The sequence below is a fragment of the Rhinoderma darwinii genome, chromosome 2 (assembly GCF_050947455.1).
Source record: "Rhinoderma darwinii isolate aRhiDar2 chromosome 2, aRhiDar2.hap1, whole genome shotgun sequence".
In the NCBI taxonomy this organism is placed as follows: Eukaryota; Metazoa; Chordata; class Amphibia; order Anura; family Rhinodermatidae; genus Rhinoderma; species Rhinoderma darwinii.
The window spans coordinates 296,924,163-296,946,263 of record NC_134688.1 but is presented as its reverse complement, the minus strand read 5'-3'; the positions used below and the strand labels follow the sequence as shown (position 1 = coordinate 296,946,263).

At 41.6% G+C, this 22,101-nt stretch overlaps 1 long non-coding RNA gene across 1 annotated transcript; it reads right to left on the bottom strand.

Moving 5' to 3' along the window:
• Positions 1–234: 234 nt before the first annotated feature.
• Positions 235–21,127, bottom strand: LOC142741203 (uncharacterized). Its single transcript, XR_012881032.1, has 8 exons — positions 21,076–21,127; positions 20,976–20,997; positions 20,568–20,586; positions 9,564–9,587; positions 2,187–2,225; positions 1,324–1,374; positions 1,078–1,122; positions 235–289 (listed from the first exon to the last, which is right to left on the bottom strand). It is a non-coding gene; the product is annotated as an uncharacterized LOC142741203 (long non-coding RNA).
• Positions 21,128–22,101: the final 974 nt, after the last annotated feature.

The window sequence follows — 22,101 nt, the reverse complement described above, 5'->3', positions numbered from 1 at the left end:
GTCTATCTGATACATTATGGGGGGGAAGTTGGTCTCTCAAACTTTACCTAGCCTGTAACCAATATACGCTTGGAGTCTATGTATCTATACATAATACACAGGTCTGGCCTGTCCATGTTCACCTTTTTGTGTCATATAAATATGGTTTATCATTTGGATACTTAACACTAGAGTAACACTTTATATTTAGCCTGAGAGCAGGACAGCCGATTGTGTTCAGATTAAAATTTTAGATACTCACTTTTAATGATCTTCAGTGCGCCGGCAACAGCAGAACAGAGATCTTAGTCTAAAAATAAAATAATGACTTTCTTGACATCAGACACATCAGAGCAGTGATAGAGAATACACTTTTGACTGGATAAAAGGGAATCAGTGGTGCCCTAGTGGGTGGGATGTAGACACTGGTAGTGGTTACAGGGAGGCTGTGCCATGTAGCTGGGTTCACGTACGGGTGGTATTACAAGCCAATGTAATGGTTACACAAAAATGTTTTCTGTTCCATAGTCTATTCCTATAGAAAGTTTATGCAATTATCGCTTTCTCATGGGCTTAAGTTTCAATCACTTATACTTATTTACTTATATAAGACTATAAATATTATATGGAAAAGGATATAAAGAAAACGTAATCTTGTAGCCAGGTCACCAACGCATGCAGGTAGATATATTATGTTCATAATGATTATAGTTACATCCTTGCAGCAAAACATTACCGCCCTGCAATATTCTAAACATATTATAAAAAGTCTTCTAAAATGATATACAATATTGTTCTGGTAACAAAGGGTGACATTACGCAGTCAATGTCTTTACATTTCTTTCTATAAAGTACAGATGGCAAAACGAATGTAAAAGAATTCAGTAAATTGCCACTGCAGCAACAGTGTTGGCCGATTATACTATAGATGTGAACAGAGTCTAACGTCTCTGGGCAATCTGTTTAGGTCATACAGGACTTCTCCGTTCTTCCATATTTGGAGCAACTGCTGGCAAAAGCCATGTAAGAGAAAACTACAATTAATTTTTGTTTAACCCCTTGACACCATATGCTGAGTTATAACTATTGGTTCCTCACCTGGGAATCTGCACGGGATCCTCTGTCTCTTCTACTGCAACCTCCCTGTTTATATATATTACATAAAACAGTTCTTATATAAATATATAATATATATGACTGGCAGTCGGCAGGGATACATGATTATACAAATACTTGTTGGGGGGGATTATAGAGGAAAACCTCACAACAGATCACAATGGGTTCATATGTCAACCCATAGTCTCCAGCAGTATGATGTCCGCTCTTCTGCTTCTTCATACTTACATGGTGGTCTCCAGTTTAGGGCGCCATTTATATTCCTTGAACTTAAATGGTCTATAACAAAAAGCACATATTTGTTTAGGATTATTGACACTTTGTCCTATTTGAAAGTTACAGAAAATCTCATGTAGGTTAGGAACACACACAACGTATTCAGTGCGGATACACTGCATCAAGCTGTGCAGCGTATCCGCCCTGAACACCGCAGGGAATGCCGTCCGAAACCCTGCACCACGGTGTGGTGCGTTATTTCGGGTGTACATTCCGCTGCGTAAATAATCGCACCCCCTCCCTCCCCTGACGTCCGCTCTAGCCTCCCTGTGATTGGCTGCAGTGGTCACATGGCCTGCAACATCATCCAGGGAGGCGGGACCGGAGAAGAAGCAGGGAACTCTGGTTAAGTATAACTTTTTTTTTTTCTTACTTGCGACTCACTGTGATTCCGCCACAAATATCGCAACACACACTGTTTTGTTGCAGGTTTAAGCACCCCTTTGAATACAATGGTTAAACCCGCAACAGAAGAGTTGCGAATCCGCAGAATTAATCGACATGCTGCGGTTGAAGTAACCGCACCGCAGGTCAATTTATGTGCGGTTATTTAGGCGGAAATTTACCGCAGTGTGGGGGACAAGATTTGTTGAAATCTCACCCACACTGCTGCTACTGTAATACGCAGTGGATTTTCCCCAATTAATCCGTTGCGGAAAATCCGCAGTGTTTACGCTGTGTGTGTTCCTACCCGTATAGTGAAATGTCAATAAACTACATGAATTAAAACCTCAGGATTTAATGTTGCTAAATTGACACAAATCCCGGACTAATTCTGAGTCCCTATGTCAAGAAGACAGATAACAGATAAATACCTGAATTCTCTCGGTGCCTTCATCACCTTCTCAATCCATCTATTGTGAAAAAATAAGAAATGTTACATATAATAAGGGGGTAACAGTCACTCCTCCAGGTGCTACACATTGGGGGAGATTTATCAAAACTAGTGAATTGAGGAGTAGTTGCCCATAGTAACTAATCTGGTTGCAGTCACACGCTGTGTTGTTGAATCATAGTTTGGCTGCAATTTTGCACAAAACCGCAGCAAAAACTGCAATTCAACCTCAATGTGTAAATACAAGGCTGGAGGAATCACACATGCAGTTTTTATCTATATAGTACATTTTATATTGTACTATAGACTTTAACCCTGATGATTATTTTCTCGTGACATATTGTACTGTATGGAAAGAATTGTATTCGGCACACTCTTAGATAGGTAAAGTGAATTTTATTTTGATTTTTTCGTGATGCCAGTGGCTATATGTGCAACGTTTCAGTCGTTAGAACTTCATCGGGCACTGAGCCGTACTGGGGACTTTTTTCACGAAGCTGGCGCTCTGTAAATAATGGCGGCTTGCTGCTTTCAAAGCCGCCATTATTTACAGAGCGCCAGTGTAACGACGGGGGTAGGGAAACGAACAAGTGAGCCCTAATCTACCCGCCACTCTGTCCCTGCCTACTTGCAACGACCCGCCCTAGGCGACGGGGTACAACTGGGCGGCGGTCCCTACGCTCAGTAAGTGCACGAGACAAACATACAAGGGAATACAAAGCAAAGGGAAAGGGGCAGTTGCCCACGGCAACACCGTGAGCAACCAGAGTGGTGAACGAGCCAAGTCAAACCAGGAGAGCACGAGTTACCAAACGCAGAGCAGGAGAGTAGTCAGTAAGCCAGGGTCAGTATGGAGCAGGATCAAATAGTAGGAGCTGTAGCTGGGCCAGGAAACCACACGGAAAGAATCACAAGCAAGGAGGAACAGGAAAGGCAGGTATTAATAGACAGAGGGCGGGAGCTAGCTGAGTCTGGCCAGGCTGCGATAGGCTCTCCCACTCCTAAGCCTGCCAGCCTGAGTGGTGGAAGCTGGAGTCAGTCTCAGAGACATAAACTCAGGTGAAGATTGATTATCTATGGGCGTTAACCCCGAAGCTGTGCCTGGCAGATCCTTTACAGCCAGCTTCGTGAAAACAGTCCGCAGTACGGCTCAGTGGCCAATGAAGGTCTAACGACCGAAACGTTGCACATATGGCCACTGGCATTCCAAAAAAAATCTAAATAAAATTCACTTTACCTATCTAAGAGTGTGCCGAATACAATTCTTTCCATTCCTTCAACTGGGTTGGGACCCTATTCTGAGCACCTGAGAAAAACTAGTGCTATCTGAACAACTCCACACGGATATTGTACTGTATGTTAGCGGAAAAATGTGATCAATAAATTCAGTATTTGTTTGTAAAAAACACCAAACTTTGGAGAAAATTTGCTTGTAAAACAGATAGCAATACCACACAAAATAGTTACTAATTAACATATTCCATATGTCTACTTTATGTTGGCATTGTTCTTTAAACATCCTTTTTTTTTTCTAGGACGTTACAACTCTTAGAACTTCAGCAGCAATTTCTTACATTTTCAAGAAAATTTCCAAAACTTATTTTTTTTGGTACCAGTTCAGTTCTGAAATGGCTTTGAGGGCCTTATATATTAGAAACCCCCATAAGTCACCCAATTTTAAAAACTGTACCCTCAAAGTTTTCAAAACAGCATTTAGAAAGTTTCTTAACTCTTTAGGTGTTTCACAAACAGGAATTAAAGTAATGTAGAGAGGAAATGTACAAATTTCTTTTTTTTGTCGGAAAATCCATTATAATCCATTTTTTTCTGTAACACAAAAGGTGTTACCAGAGAAACGCAACTCAATATTTATTGCCCAGATACTGCAGTTTTTAGAAATAGCCCACATGTGGACCTAGTGTGCTAATGGACTGAAGCATCGGCCTCAGACGCAAAGGTGCACCTAGTGGATTTTGGGGCCTCCTTTTTATTAGAATATATTTTAGGCACCATGTGAGGTTTGAAGAGGCATTGTAGTGCCAAAACAGTGGAAACACCCCCAAAAAGACACCATTTGGCAAACTACACCCCTCAAGGAATTTATTAAGGGTTATAGTGAGCATTTTAACCCCACATGTTTTTTGCTGAATTTAGTGTAATTAGTCTGTAAAAATGAAAATCTACATTTTCAATTATCAATTTTTGCAAGGAATAAAGAAGAAAAAGCACCCCAAGATTTGTAAAGCAATTTCTCCTGATTATGGCAATACCCCATATGTGGTAATAAACGGCTCTTTGGACACACTGCAGGGCTCAGAATGGAAGGAGCGCTATTTGGCTTTTGGAGCTCAAGTTTGCTGGATTGGTTTTTGGATTTCATGTCGCATTTGTAAAGCCCCTGAGGGACCAAAACAGTGTACACCCCCCAGAAGTGACCCCATTTGGGAAACTACAGCCCTAAAAATAATTTATGTAGGGGTATAGTGAGCATTTTGATCCCATAGGTTTTTTGCTGAATTTAGTGTAATTAGGTTGTCAAAATTCTATTGTTTTTTATTCTTTTTTTTTTTTTACGGCATTCACCGTGCGCTACAAATGACATATTTAATTTATTCTGTGGGTTGATGCGATTACGGCGATACCATATGAATATGTTTTTTATGGTGTTTGCACGATAAAATTGTGGTTTTAAAAGAATTATTAAGTTTTTGTGTTGCCATATTCTAAGAGCCACAACGTTTTTATTTTTCCATCAAGAAAGCTATGTGAGGACTTTTTTTTTGCGGAAGAAACTGTAGTTTTTATTGGTACCATTTTTGGGTACGTGCGACTTTTTGATCCCTATTTATGCCATTTTTTGAGAGCTGAAGTGACTAAAAATAGTGATTCCGGTATAGTTTTTTTAATAATTTTTTTATGGTGGTCACCGTGTGGGATAAGTTACTAAATTACATAATATTTTTATAGTTCATAGTTTATTTATTTTTTTGTAATAATAAAGACTTTATAAGAGAAAAAGGGCGATTTTCAAGTTTTATTATTTTGAAATTTTACTTTTTTACTTTTGTATATTTTTTTGTAACTTTTGTAACTTTGCCTTGCATAGATGGCAGACCAGAAGCCTTTGTTAGGCTTCCAGTTGCCATAGCAACAATTGGCCCCCGCAATCGTGCCGCGTCTTGCCGATGTTGCTATAACAACTTAAATGCATAACAACTTAAATGTGACGGTCACTATTGATCGCTGCATTTAAGGGGTTAATCGGTGGGGATCACGGGATGTTTTCCCCCCAGTACTAAGGCTGCTAGTAGAAGCCTGTACCGGGTGATGCTGGGCTGCGGGGAGTGCCTGTGCCTTTTATTATTTTAACGGGCTGCAGGCACAAGGACCAGTGCTGCAGCACGTTAAAATAATAAAATAATGCTGCGAAAACCACCATTAAAAAGCCACGAAAAACGCAGCATGACGCAGTGTGTGAATCCAGACTGGGTAAACTTTCACACGATAATATTTAGGTCAGTATTTGTAAGCCAAAACTAGAATTTGGTCTAAAACACGGGAAAAGTGCAAATATTTCCATTGATTGGTGAGGATCACCTATTACACAATATATGTCATGTCAGAGAGACCACATGGTGTGCACCACCAATTTGAGCTGAGTTGAATCAGGGAAAAGGAAAGGGGAAAAGGATGTGGTCTGTGAAGAAATTAATATTTAACTTTTATTAAGTATGCATTAAGAAAATTGATTAAAAGGTCCAATGGTGCAATTTGGTATGTGTGAGTGACCCCTCAATTCACATACCCTTGGCCAAAAATTAATAGATGAGGTAATATATAATATTGCTGTCCGTTGTTCCGTTACTAGTACCAGATAATTAAACTGCAGTGGCCACAGATTAATGAAAATGAATGAAACTGTAAATTAGTAGTTCACTCTGTCTTAGATTGGACCGGCTGTATAGCCTGGATTAGAGTATTGACTGTTATACTGTATAATACTAAGTGCAGCTGGGCCAGTAGCGGTGTGCCCTGTAATGAGAAGAGGTATGAGAATAAGCAAGGTGAAACCTTGCAAGCCTCTTACCCCTGCGTTAGTGTTGGTATGGTGGTGTAAACAGTAAATGAACTGCACCCTCACGCTGGTGTCCCTGGGGATCAGAGCAGCAGCGTTGGGAACGGTCGTGTAATACAGTGAGAACACTCTCAGCTGTCAGCTGAGAGGCAAAGTGAGAACGGCCGTAAGCAATAGTAGCTGTGCTCAGCTGTGAGCCGAGAATGAACTGCACCCACACGCTGGTGTCCCTGGGGATCAGAGCAGCAGCGTTGGGAACGGTCGTATATTACAGTGAGAACACTCTCAGCTGTCAGCTGAGAGACAAAGTGAGAACGGCCGTAAACAATAGTAGCTGTGCTCAGCTGTGAGCCGAGAAGCAGTGTGTGCGGCAGGGTTACTGTCAGTACCCGCAGGTGAACTGAGTCACCAGCGGGAGCCGGCGATAGGCCAGACAGGATGAATCACCCAGCTGATAAACTCAGCAGGGCGCACTGCAGTCACAAGCACGGACAGCCAGCAAGCAGCTGGCAGCCGTGGTTGAAGGAGGATCGTGGAGCAAATAGTGGAACTTGGACAGGGATGCCAAGTAGTGCACCATAGGATTATTAAAATTGTTGCTGAGCACCCGACGCGCGTTTCGCCAGAATTCTGGCTTCTTCTAGGGGACCCCTAGAAGAAGCCAGAATTCTGGCGAAACGCGCGTCGGGTGCTCAGCAACAATTTTAATAATCCTATGGTTATAATCCTATGGTTATACAGTTATACAGTATAACAGTCAATACTCTAATCCAGGCTATACAGCCGGTCCAATCTAAGACAGAGTGAACTACTAATTTACAGTTTCATTCATTTTCTAGGGGACCCCTAGAAGAAGCCAGAATTCTGGCGAAACGTGCGTCGGGTGCTCAGCAACAATTTTAATAATCCTATGGTGCACTACTTGGCATCCCTGTCCAAGTTCCACTATTTGCTCCACGATCCTCCTTCAACCACGGCTGCCAGCTGCTTGCTGGCTGTCCGTGCTTGTGACTGCAGTGCGCCCTGCTGAGTTTATCAGCTGGGTGATTCATCCTGTCTGGCCTATCGCCGGCTCCCGCTGGTGACTCAGTTCACCTGCGGGTACTGACAGTAACCCTGCCGCACACACTGCTTCTCGGCTCACAGCTGAGCACAGCTACTATTGTTTACGGCCGTTCTCACTTTGTCTCTCAGCTGACAGCTGAGAGTGTTCTCACTGTAATATACGACCGTTCCCAACGCTGCTGCTCTGATCCCCAGGGACACCAGCGTGTGGGTGCAGTTCATTCTCGGCTCACAGCTGAGCACAGCTACTATTGCTTACGGCCGTTCTCACTTTGCCTCTCAGCTGACAGCTGAGAGTGTTCTCACTGTATTACACGACCGTTCCCAACGCTGCTGCTCTGATCCCCAGGGACACCAGCGTGAGGGTGCAGTTCATTTACTGTTTACACCACCATACCAACACTAACGCAGGGGTAAGAGGCTTGCAAGGTTTCACCTTGCTTATTCTCATACCTCTTCTCATTACAGGGCACACCGCTACTGGCCCAGCTGCACTTAGTATTATACAGTATAACAGTCAATACTCTAATCCAGGCTATACAGCCGGTCCAATCTAAGACAGAGTGAACTACTAATTTACAGTTTCATTCATTTTCATTAATCTGTGGCCACTGCAGTTTAATTATCTGGTACTAGTAACGGAACAACGGACAGCAATATTATATATTACCTCATCTATTAATTTTTGGCCAAGGGTATGTGAATTGAGGGGTCACTCACACATACCAAATTGCACCATTGGACCTTTTAATCAATTTTCTTAATGCATACTTAATAAAAGTTAAATATTAATTTCTTCACAGACCACATCCTTTTCCCCTTTCCTTTTCCCTGATTCAACTCAAATATTTCCATTACAGTTTTTCTATTTATGTCCCACTCCCGGTTTTGGCTTCTAAATACTAATGCAAAATACTGACAAAAATACTGCTCTGTGACCTAAAAGGCTTTTTCACACATCTTTTTTATAGACTTTTTTTGCTAACCCCCAGACATTTAAAAACGCCAGTGTTTCTTATTAGTACATGCGCTTCTTTAAATTCATGTTTTTCAAGTCCTATAGAGAAGCCTGTGGGAAAAGGGGCAGTAATAATGCCATATCTAGAGAATGTTGCGCATTGAAAAAAACACCACTGACCCAAAAAGCGCACCAAAAGGTCAGAAAAAGCCACAAGTAAAAAACATTGTAGTGCATTTAATATTTCCCTGTTGAATTTCAGCAAACATCTGTCCGCCACTGTTTCTGCCTTAAAGGGAACCTGTCACCAGCATTTCACCTATTAAACCAGCAATACCAGGGAGTAGTGGGTGAAAAATCATTTCTATATAACCTATAATTGTCTTCTTAGTCGGCTCTGTAGCTTTAGTATTCAGTGTTTTAGTGTTCCCACACCGTATGCTAATGAGAAGAAAAGAGTCAGATCTTCTCTTGAAAAGAGTCAAATCTTCGTTTGAAAAAAGTCATATCTACATTCCTCAAGTCTTTCCGCGTTTCCCCGGCCTCCTTACTTTTGATTGACAGCTCGTCGCCTTCCCCCAGCACACAAAATCCTGCGCTTGTGAATTGATGTCCTCTTCTGGTGTGTGCGCACAAAGGGACGCCGGATTATTACGATAAAAAGCGCAAAATGTTTGCAGACCGTTATTTACAGTCGGGGGAGGAGTTTAGGAGAGGGGATAATGGCAATGAACTTTTGATAGCAGCGGCCAGTGAGGGATAAGTGAAGTTCAATAGGTGAAATCTGGTGACAGGTTCCCTTTAAATAAAAGCTGGAGAAACGCAGCAAAAAGCGCAGGGTTTTTCCTAAGGGTATGTGCACACAACCTCTTTTCCGGCTGAAAAGACGGCTCCAATACGTCGGCAAACATCTGCCCATTGCTTGCAAAAGACGGCGCGTAAAATTACGGCCGCGTCAAAGAAGTGCAGGACACTTGGGACGTCATTGGAGCCGTTTTTCATTGACTCCAATGAAAACCAGCTCCAATTACGTCCGTAAAAGACACCGCGAAAAACGCGTGCACTTGTAAAAACGTCTGAAATTTTGGAGCTGTTTTCTCCTGAAAACAGCTACGTAATTTCAGACGTATTTTGGCGTTGTCGTGTGCACATACCCTCAAAACTCTATGTAGGCTTTTGCTCTACTTCTTGCATCATTTTTGATAAATCTCCTCCATTGTCCTCATTCATTACACAATATCTTACAATGATATACTTACAGCACGTCTTCTGGAAACAGAGTCCTGATAGTCACAGAATAGAGAAGACAGTGAGTACAGTGAGATTTATTTATGTCATTTCATCAGTTTTCTGGTGTAATAGTATCTAGAAGAATCTAATTTATAAGTGAATGTCCTCCCAGCAATAATACAGTCGTCATTTGTATCTGTGAGGCTAAATTCACACTGCGTTCCCCGTTTATGTTTGCTGAACATATAGACAAACTTATGGAACTGTGTCTGCCTTAGACTGTTAAGAATACACAATATGTACCACATGGTATATTTTTTGGAGGACAGTTGTTTTGAAATGCACAGTTGACTGCACTGTTCCAATATATATTAGTTGCGGCTGTGAGATCCTGACCAAACATATGTCAAAAGGACAACATTTTAGCATATGATTGCCCATGATAGTTTATGGGTATGTTGGCTTATATGACAGAAGATTTTCCTGGCGTATACACCACACCACAAACAGAAGGGTGACTTTAGATTCAAAGGGACTTTTCTGAATGCCAGTGAAGTGAACAATGTTAGGTTGTTCAGCAGTGTGCGTCATAACAGACGTGCTGCGTTGGGGAGTACATTTCCAGCTACACTGTGTTATACCAGATAGGGAGCATAGGAGACTTGAAGCTTTCCCCTTGGTCATCCACTGAGCATATGGCTGTTTCTACACGACGAGTTTGGTTGCACAACATCAAGTCACATAAAATTTGTGTGACAAAAAAAAAAAAAAGTGTGCGTTTTCTCTGCAGCATGCTGTTACATTAAAGTTGCAGGACTATTTTAGGGTGCTATTTGTTGAAAGTCGCATACAATTGTGTGACATCCAAAAAACAACCACAAGTCGAAAATTAGTCACAGTCACATGCGACTTGAATTGAGCTCTGTGCTGGAAAAGTCGCTTGCGATCTGCGATCAAAAATCCAGCAGATGTGGTCGCATCACGTCACATGTTGTAAGAGAACCACATTCACAAGCATACTTGCGATGTCGCAATGCAACCAAGCGATCTTTGTATTGTGAAGGATGATTTATTTGCTTATATTCTCTGTATGAAATTACATTGTGAATTATCAAGCAGGAGGCTGAATTACTAAGATATGTATTATGTGAAAGTGATGATAATGTTTAAATGATTTAGTTTCGTGCAGCAGCCATCTTGTCTGGAGTTCCCATCTTGGTTTTATTGTAGTGAATAGAAAAGTCATTGTTCCTTTAATACAAGTAATGTTGATTTCGTATGTTTTATCTTTGACCTTGGTTCCCATGCGAAGATGGACAGGGAGTGAGATGGGAGTGAGATGGGGGGATGGCAAGTATGCGTGAGGGAAGGTCTCCCCCCATCTCCACGAGGACATTCTGTCCAAAAGAGAGATAAGAAACCTGTAAACATAATGTGTGAAGAATTATAATGATGTATTTTATTGTATGCTTTTTACTGAATAACAAATATTGTTACATTGTCTCTGATTGGTTTATCTCAAGCCTACACCCCTTCTGAATTTCAGTTTAACAGTTTGAGTTTGGTAATAAATCCTTCAGATGAGAATTTTGAACATTTCAGCGTGTCTGTGTGTTTTCTTCTCGTCTCTCGATATATATCGGTGAAATATCCTAATTAGGATTCTGACTAATGGAGTCTGGCCTTGAGAGTCTGTTGGGACTCGTATAAATTTCAGTCTAATATATTTTGAGCGATGGATTTCCACGACAGTAATGGTGCCGATAAAACCCAGGAAGATTGCACGTCTGATAAGCTGTCACTGGAGAGGTCTGGCTTTGCATCTGTGAATTACAAAAACCGCGGTAGGTAAGGAGCTTATTCTTACACCATTCACACATGTATTGCGTAAGCCTTGGAATCCAGCTGTCAGAACGTCACTTCTATGGACGAGACTCCTTAGTCAGTGGGTTGCAAGATGGATCCAAAAAGGTATGTTGAAGCTTTTTGTGTGATGAAGGATTGCAGGTGTGTACGTGATCTTAAACTGTTGATATGAAAGACATGAGAGAATTTTTGCCAGCAAATACATAGTTAACCAGGAAAAATTGTGAGAAGCCTTTGGAATGCAGTGACGTAGCGCATGGCAGAGAGAAGTCGTAACTCACATGTGAAGTATTTGAAATGCAAAGAGTTTGGGCTGGACTGTGAGGAAAAAACAAAACTTCTGCTTGCTGCTTTGTTGTAGCGTCATTTGTTATTTAGTTGTGTAAAATTGTTGAGGATTAATAGTTGTTCTGTTACCCGTTTGTCTGGGATTATAGTTGGGAGGTACTGACTGGTATTGGCTCAGACCCATAGACAGTTGTGAGTAATATCATGTAGTACCACAGGGGCTTCAATGGTTAAGTCCTGATAATGTAGAATCCAGTGCAAGGAGAAGCAATTGTGTCTATATTGAATTTGCACTCAATACCATTACCCAGTGCAATAGGGAAAAACTTTGAATACTGTATTAGAAAATCATTTATATTTTCCTGGCTCATTGCCAGACAGTGATATTGTGTGTAAGGGTCCATAAACCAGTTGTATGCATTGCCAGACTGGCATAAGGTGGGAATCAGTACAGACTGATTTCTAGCACATGATAATCCGGCATATACACTTTGATGTAAAATAACATCCAAGTAATTAAGTCTGTAGTAGTATAACATCAGACCGCTGGATTGAATACCGTTGTAATATAACATCCTGTATTCATTGAATGACCCTGACACTTATCCCAGGTGCCACCTGTGTCGTAGTAGTAATTACAGTGAAGAACATTGGTATTGGCTCAGACCCATAGCCCGTAAAGAAATTATCACCAACATAGATGACAACCCCCTAAACTACAACCCACAGAGTGAACGGCTGAGCGGGGAGGATAATATATATATGTTACCAAATATAATTTGCATGTGAAACCATTGCAAAGTGCTAGAGGAAAGAGTTTGGGATATATGTTACATCATGGGCTCTATGAACTGAAAGACACACCCCGGCAGCAAGTGTTCTGCATAAGTGAAGTGTTACCAACTCCTGCTTGAATCAATGGAGTTTCATGAATGTCGATTGTGTTGAAGAATTTGCTCTTGTAATTGTTGATTGGCAGCATTTTGTCTGTTCTTGATGTTCAATCCAGTGAGGGATCAGAGGATCCTACTGCTAGAATGTCTGGAGGAACGACTTGTGATATCGTATTGGTAAGACAGTCTAGGAGATAGACTGGTCTGAGATATCTGTCGGCAAACGTGGCCTGTTTGCCTGGAGGTGGGGGATTTACCGGAAATCACCCTACTGCTCTCCGACCATGGGGTCAGGAGGAAGTTGGACAAAGATGCTTTGGGGCACTGGTCCCGGCCAACATTAGAATGAGCAAAAGGAGCTGGGGCTTTAATTCTAAAGTATGTGAAGGCAAAATAACACACTGAAAAAAATTGTTGAAAAGGCTGGCAGCGTAAGAAGGATGTTTGCATGTGAGAAAGAACAATTTAAATACAGGTGTAAATTTTCATTGGAAGAGTGAAGAAAACGGAGCAGCCAGGTACATTGCAGTGACTAACGTGGGTCAGAACGGGGGGAGTGTAATGTGTGATGTGATGAGACATCTGTGTGATGTGTGCAATGTAACATGTGTGATGTGATGAGACATCTGTGTGATGTGTGTAATGTAACATGTCTGAAGTTTGAAACTAATGGCCACAATAAAAGCAGAACTATATTGTATGTTTCCTATTTTTAACAGCAGTAATGTCTAAAAATGTTAGTGTTTTGTGTATGGGGTTAAAATCAGTTCTACTTTTTTTTTCATTTTTTTATGGAACGTGTTTTATTTTCGCGCAGCGCAGTCGTCTGTAACTACACCAAGCGAGAAAAATATTACAGCCGGCTGGATCTGTTTGTAGAAAGATAAAAGCTATACTGCAGATTAATGTGTTATAATGTGATAAGATTTATTGTTGGAATGTTTTGATGTTGATTCAAATGTATTAAACTACAGATATTGTGAGACACGGGGTCTTGAACATGTATGTGCCCCCTCTGTTCCCTATTCTTATGTACAGCTTATTGGTTTGCAGTAATTAATATTACCAGATATATTATTTTCTGTGTTATTGAATAACTAATTACAATTGTTTTGTTTTTGTTTTCACACATGAGGCACGTGCTATAGTGCTGCCTAAATGTTATTTTTTTAAAAATGTGAGATGTTTTACAGGTAAATGGTTGCAGGTCATTTTAAAGATAAAATGTATTTTTGTCAGGAGAAAGTCATCTTTTTTTGTTCCAGGCTGTTGTGTATTACAGGGGGTTAAACTAGTGCCACCCCGATAGAGTGCCTAATCTCATTATGTTAATATGTAGTTTTGAACCCTGCTACATTACTTTCGCAGAGTCCAAATAGGAGGGAATGTTGAAGGGACTGATCAGGTAGTTTTTGTTTTTTGTTCTCCTTTTTTACAGGCAATTTTATGACCCCTTCACAGCCAGAGGGAGCTATGCCAAGCACTGCCCTATCCCAGTGGCTGAGAAAGGGTTGAAGATTTCCCAATGGTGAAGGGACTGATCAGGTAGTTTTGTTTTGTGTTTTATTTTGTTTTGAATTAATGAATTTGGTTTTAGGAGATCTACAAAATGTGTATGAGTTTTAAGGAGTAACCCAGATTAAATGTGTATGACAGTAACTTATATTTTGAGGTTTTTCTGTGTAGATGGTTCCAGATCCCCCTCCAGCCAATTTACACAGGAGGTGAGGTGACGTCACTCACAGATGAGTCTTTACAGATTTAGATGGGGAGAAGTCAAAACAAAAAAAAAATTGTTTGAATATTGTTTATTTTATGCCAGATTTCAGTAACATATTTTGTTTGTTTTTGTATTAATCAGGTATTTACAGGACCTGGTGGGTGGGATGTACAAGTGTTCTGGATCATCAGATAAATGTGGAACAATAAAACTCCACCCTTTTGAAATGTTCTATCTATATGTGACATGGGTTTCCAATGTAAATTTGTAATGAAGACATACTTTATCATATACAGCATGTGTAGAACAGGATACGAGGCACCAGGTAAATTACCCAGAAACCACTCTCACCTTCTTGTTCATCTCAAGGAGCGGAGTTGGAGGTGCTCGCTGAGGCTGTAACCTGGCAGAAGGTAAGACGGCCGACATTTACACTGACTCTAGGTACGCTTTTGGCATCGCCCACAATTATGGGCCCATTGGTAGTAGGAACTTTATTGGATCATTGGGTAAGCCAATTGAGAGAGCAAGAGAAAACAGAACTGACAACAAGGGTATATGCAGCCAGGTGTCAGTAAATTGGCTTGTCCCTGGATACAATAATGCAAGCACTAGGTTTGTAGCAGCCGGCATGATGTGCGCACGGCATGACATAGGTAAAACAGCAAAGGTACCTGTGAAAAGTGCAGCCCGGCCAGATTAACAGTCCCAGCGACTGCAGAACATACAACTACCCGAGGTAGAAGTGTATGACGCGGTGCTCGTGTGTGTAGACCTGTTCTCAGGGGGGGCTGAAGCCCGGCCTGTATTTTCCCCACTGCAGACGTTGTGTGTAAGTGACAGGGGAATAGTGTTATCCCAAGTATTGACCTGATGTTTGTACAATACGATATCAGCAGTTCTCCAGATGTTATTCCAAAGTTAGTTTGTTTAATAATTGTATTTAAGAAGTGTTGTGGTAATATTAAATACTGAAGTTAAGTTTTATGTAAAGTTCTGGATCAGCCTTAGCATTGGACTATTAGAGTCATGCGTCAGATAAAAGGTACAGAAGTGGAATATTCCCATTTGAAAATATTTTTAGTTATTTGTTTTTTGTCGTTGTTATTGTGAAAGGAAAATTCTGTGCAGTGTTTGTGTGTGTGTGTGTATATATATATATATATATATATATATATATATATATATATAAAGAAGAAAAATGAGTTTGCATGTATCATTTCTAGTTATTGCTCAATGTGAACGTTTGATGTAAAGATGTTATTTGTTAATGTTTTTCTTCAAATTAATTATTTGATTAAGATCAATTAATGTTTATACAATGAAAAAGTTTGTTCTCCACAGGAAGAGTCCAACTGGGAGCGGAAGGCGTGAGAACCAGATTCTAACAGAATGTGGACGGATAAGGGAACGTGAATCGGTAAGACCCAAGGCACTCTTGATGGCTTTTGCATTGATGGTGTATGACCTCACATAGGCCCCAAGACTGCAAGGATCGATTTGGTGAGATCTAATTGGTATGTCCCAGGCTTTACAGCTGTTGCTGCTAAATTCTGTTAGAGCTGTTTGATTTGCCTACAGAACAGTCCTGGCAGACCGGTGCCAACCTTATCATACCCGCCTCCCACAAAGAGAACAGACCTTGAGAGGTCTCCCCATGCAATACAAATTAGAGTAAGGAAAATTGGTTTGCGACATTTGTCAGATAAACATGTTGAATCTGTGTATATTTTGGTGAGCTGGAAATGTTCCAGGCAATCAGATCAGATCAAGGTACAAATCCTGCTGGAAAGCGTGACACTAAGTGCAAATGAAATGTACCCAATAATTACACATCTTCTAGGTGCCCTGTCCATTGGAACAGAGACGTTTTTCTTATATAAAGGTGTTTGTTTGATTTAGTTTAAGGGCCTGACATTGTTACGTAGATGTTATCACCAGATTAGTAACAATTGACAAGGGTTGGGGTCCTCGAGCAAGTGGCAGTAAACATGAACTAAAAGATTTTTAATACGATGAACTCCATTACTGAGGTGCGGCAGGAGCAGCCGGAGCCAGTACAACGCGTTTGTCATGAACTGACGGCAGTGTCATAATTCCAAGCAGCCGCCCAGACAAGTAAGAAGACAGATGAGCGGAGGGTTTGTGGGGTCACAATAACACCCCACTAATCCGCCTACGTGGGATCTCACACCAGGCTCACAGCATGAGGTGTTGTGTATAGCCCGGTGACGTAAACTAAAAGAGACGGTGTCTGACAGATGAAAAGGACCAAATCAAGTCGTGATGACATCAGCAAAATTCCAAGTAAAGACCAAAGACCTGAGTGAATCCGTCAGCAGTATCAAGTGTTCTAATCAGAAGACAGGAGAAGAAGAGGACGATGATGTACATGACTTGTCAATGCACTGGTGGGACCCCATACCCTAACCGGACATTGGTGATGGCATCATATTAGTTGTGGCCCTATTGATATATTGTTTGAGTTTCATAATCATAATATATAATTTCTGTAATTTAATATGAGAAAAAGGGGGGTTTGTGAAGGATGATTTATTTGCTTATATTCTCTGTATGAAATTACATTGTGAATTATCAAGCAGGAGGCTGAATTACTAAGATATGTATTATGTGAAAGTGATGATAATGTTTAAATGATTTAGTTTCGTGCAGCAGCCATCTTGTCTGGAGTTCCCATCTTGGTTTTATTGTAGTGAATAGAAAAGTCATTGTTCCTTTAATACAAGTAATGTTGATTTCGTATGTTTTATCTTTGACCTTGGTTCCCATGCGAAGATGGACAGGGAGTGAGATGGGAGTGAGATGGGGGGATGGCAAGTATGCGTGAGGGAAGGTCTCCCCCCATCTCCACGAGGACATTCTGTCCAAAAGAGAGATAAGAAACCTGTAAACATAATGTGTGAAGAATTATAATGATGTATTTTATTGTATGCTTTTTACTGAATAACAAATATTGTTACATTGTCTCTGATTGGTTTATCTCAAGCCTACACCCCTTCTGAATTTCAGTTTAACAGTTTGAGTTTGGTAATAAATCCTTCAGATGAGAATTTTGAACATTTCAGCGTGTCTGTGTGTTTTCTTCTCGTCTCTCGATATATATCGGTGAAATATCCTAATTAGGATTCTGACTAATGGAGTCTGGCCTTGAGAGTCTGTTGGGACTCGTATAAATTTCAGTCTAATATATTTTGAGCGATGGATTTCCACGACAGTATCACGCGACCAGCGTCGCCATGTAGCCCTAGCCTTATTTAAATATCCTGGATTTTATAAGAGAAAAATAGTGCAGCATGGAATATAGAAATTATACTGGACTCCAACCAATCAACATGCTGCCTTGCGCCAAATATTATAGGAAACAGAAAAGCTGCAAGGGTTCCTGAACACCTTGGTTATTTACTACAATAAAAGGGTTGTAAGGGTCCTGCGAAAAAAATCCAAATGTATTAATATATGGATATTTCCTTCAATCGCGACCATTTAACTCCTTAGATGGCGTGGTGAAAAGAGACCGTGGCATCTAAGTGGTTTACAGAGGGAGGGAGCTCACTCTCTCACCCATTGGCAGTCTGCAATTGTGATTGCGGGCCTCCTATGGGTTGCCATAGTAACCAGGGGCCTAACAAAGGCCCCCAGGCCTGCCCTGGCTATATGCTATGTGCCAGATGCATGGCCTAATACATTGCCTGTCAGTTTTAGGCCTCGTTTACACGAGCGTGTGCGTTTTGCGCACGCAAAAAATGCGGCATTTTGCGTGCACAAAAGGCACTTAACAGCTCCGTGTGTCATCAGCGTATGATGCGCGGCTGCGAGATTTTCTCGCAGCAGCCATCATTATGACACTCCGTTTGGATGTAGTTAAACAGAAAAACACGTGGTGCTTTTCTGTTTATATTCAGAGTTTGACAGCTGTTGCGCGAATCACACAGTTCGCACGGAAGTGCTTCCGTGCGGCATGCGTGATTTTCACGCACCCATTGACTTCAATGGGTGCGTGATGCGCAAACAGCGCACAAAGATAGGACATGTCGTGAATTTTTTTCAGCGGACTCACGCTGAGCAAAACTCACGGACTGTCTGCATGCCCCCATAGACTAATATAGGTGCGTATGACGCGCGTGAAAAGCACGCGCGTCGCACGCACGTATATCACGCTCGTGTAAACGCGGCCTTACACTGAGAGGCAACAATGCTTTGATATACTAAGTATACCAAAGCATTATATAAGCGATCAGAAGATTGCATAGTGAAGTCCCCTAGTGGAACTTAAAAAAAAAGTAACTAATGTGAAATAAAAATTATTAATAAAATGTGCACCGTAAAAAAAGAAATAAATTATAAAACAATTAAAAATACACATATATGGTATCGCTGTGATCGTAATGACCCGAAAAATAAAGTTTACATGTCATTTAAACTGCAAATGAATGCCATACATTTTTTTTATAAAACAACAGCGGAAATGCTATTTTTTCTATTGCCCGCCCAAAAAAGTAATAATAAAAGCTAATGAATAAGTCCTATGTACCCCAAAAAAGTACCAATGAGTACCCCAAAAAAGTACCAATGAAAAACTGTCTCGTCCTGCAAAAAACAAGCCCACATATGGCTACAGCGACGGAACAATACAAAAGTTATGGCTCTTGGAAAGCGGCGATGCAAAAACAAATAATTTTAGTTAAAAAGTGTTTTTATTGTGCAAGAGTAGTAAAACATAACATAACTATACATATGTAGTAACGTCGTAATTGTACCGACCCATAGACTCATAAAGGTAACGTGTTATTTATGCCGCACGGTTAACTACATAAATTTAAAACGCATAGAACTATGGTGGAATTTTTGTTTGTTTTCTATTCCTTCCCCAGAAAAATGTAATAAAAGTTAATAAAAAAATCATATGTACCCCAAACTGGTCCTATTGAAAAACACAACTCATCCCGCAAAAAAACAAGTCCTTATACAGCTATGTCCATGAAAAAAAAAAAAAAGCTATAGTTATTTTAATGCGACAATGGAAAAAAGTTTAAAAATTGCTTGGTCGTTAAGGCCTAAAAAAAAGGCTGGTCACCAAGGGGTTAACCCATGAAATTACTCAATTAATACTCAAAAATAAAATAATAATAAAAAAAAACAGCTTAAGGCCCCATGCACACGAACATAAAAACGTCCATAATTACCGCATATTTTTACGGGCCAATGGACTTCTATTGGCCACGGGTACCTCCCCGTATGCTTACAGGAAGATGCCCGGGCCGTTGAAAAATATAGAACATGTCCTATTTCAGGCCGTAATTACGGCACGGGCAGGCCCATAGAAGTCCATGGGGCTCCCGTAATTACGGGTGACTACGTGTGTGCACCCGTAATTACGGGAGCGTTGCTAGGCGACGTCAGTAAATAGTCACTGTCCAGGCTGCTGAAAGAGTTAAACGATCGGCAGTAACTCTTTCAGCACCAGGGACAGTTTCTACCGATCACAATATAGATCAATATAGATCATACTTACCCAGAGCCAATCACAGGCTGCAGCGGTCACATGGACTGCCGCGTCATCCAGGGAGGTCGGACTGGATGTCAAGAGAGGGACGCGTCACCAAGACAATGGCCGGGTAAATATGAATTTCTTTTACTTTTATTACGGAAAGGGCTGCCCCTTCTCTCTATCCTGCACTGATAGAGAGAAGGGCTGCCGATTACTGCAGTGTAACTTTGCATAGAAAACGTGCCCGTAAATACGGGTGGAATACTGGTGACACGGGCCCGTATTTACGCCAGTATTTACGGGTGGACAAAAATACGGTCGTGTGCATGGGGCCTTTGGCTGAGTTCACACAGAGTTTTTTGCAGGTGGAAAATCTGCCTCAAAATTCCGTTTGGAATTTTGAGGCAGATTTTCATCTGCCTGCGCGCCGATTTTCACTGCGTTTCTCGCCCGCGGTCATAGAGCGCCGTGGGCATAAAACGCCCGTGAAATACGCTTTCTCTGCCTCCCATTGATGTCAATTGGAGGTCAGAGGCGTAAACGAAGTGCATGTCGCTTCTTTTTCCCACAAGCTGGTTTTTCCGCTCGCGGGAAAAAAACGCCTCCGTCTCCCATTGAAATCAATGGGAGGCATTTTCGACCGTTTTTTTAAATAAAACTCAGTGTGTACTCCCCCTCCCCTCCGTCCCTTTGCTTTTAGCTAGGGTTATGCAACTTTATGAGACAGGTTTCACATTTACAATGAAGATTTACTTACCGGAATCTTCGTTCTGCAACTGAAAAAAGAAAAACACTAATTTAAAATGAGATTTGCACAAGTAATTATATAAAATAAGAATAAAACTAAACTCATTTTAGCGTTCATATTATTGCCACAAGATCAGGTCTGGGTCTTACAGATATAATACGCATGGACACTACAATGCAGCCATATTATGACTCAATTGCTTTGTAATGGGCTTTACTGACCCTTTTACTCCTATCACAGAGATGCCATATTTGATCAGCACGACTACAATGTGTAATAGGACGATTTTCTTTCAACCTCTCCATGCAACTATCACAATATTATAACATAATGGGGGGTTATGAAGTGACAAATGTGTCAGTAGAAGATGTCAAACATGGAAACTATGGAGATACATTGCTATAGAATGGCACTCACCCTGTGCTTCTTTCACTGCAGCCTGCAATAGTAAAGACAGAGGGTAAGCAGAGAATATAAATGTGTCACGTGGTATACGGTTATGTAATATTACGTTTACCTCGATGTAGCTCTGCGTCTGCAGTTCCTTTATATATAGAGATGCCGGAACCTGTAAATGTAAGAAAAAAAACCTACAAGTTATCTGCTGAACATCAAATATCTCTCTTTATCCATCTAATGTATTGGATTGTATGCAGGGGCGTAACTAGGAAAGACTGGGCCCCATAGCAAACTTTTGACTGGGGCCCCCCTCCCCTGGGTGTCACACAACCCCCCCCCCCCCCTTGTAGATAGTGCCTTTTTTACAAACCCCCCCTTTTGATAACGCCATACAGCCCCCTGTAGATAACGCCATACAGCCCCCCTGTAGAGAACGCCATACAGCCCCCATGTAGAGAACGCCATACAGCCCCCTGTAGAGAACGCCATACAACCCCCCTGTAGATAACGCCATACAGCCCCCCTGTAGATAACGCCATACAGCCCTTTGTAGATATCTACAGAGGGGGCTGTATGGCGCTATCTACAGTGGGGGCTGTATGGCGTTATCTACGGGGGGACTGTATGGCGTTATCTACGGGGGGACTGTATGGTGTTCCCTACAGGGGGGACTGTATGGTGTTCCCTACAGGGGGGACTGTATGGCGTTCCCTACAGGGGGGGACTGTATGGCACTATCTACAGGGGGGGGCTGTATGGCGCTATCTACAGGGGTGGGCTGTATGGGGCTATCTACAGGGGGGGGCTGTATGGCGCTATCTACAGGGGGGGCTGTATGGCGCTATCTACAGGGGGGCTGTATGGCGCTATCTACAGGGGGGCTGTATGGCGCTATCTACAGGGGGGCTGTATGGCGTTATCTACAGGGGGAACTGTATGGCGCTATCTACAGAGGGGGCTGTATGGCGTTATCTAGAGGGGGGACTGTATGGCGTTATCTACGGGGGGGCTGTATGGCGTTCCCTACAGAGGGGGCTGTCTGGCGTTATCTACAGGGGGGACTGTATGGCGTTACCTACAGGGAGTCTTTATGGCGTTCCCTACAGGGGGGGTCTGTAGGGAACGCCATACAGACCCCCCTGTA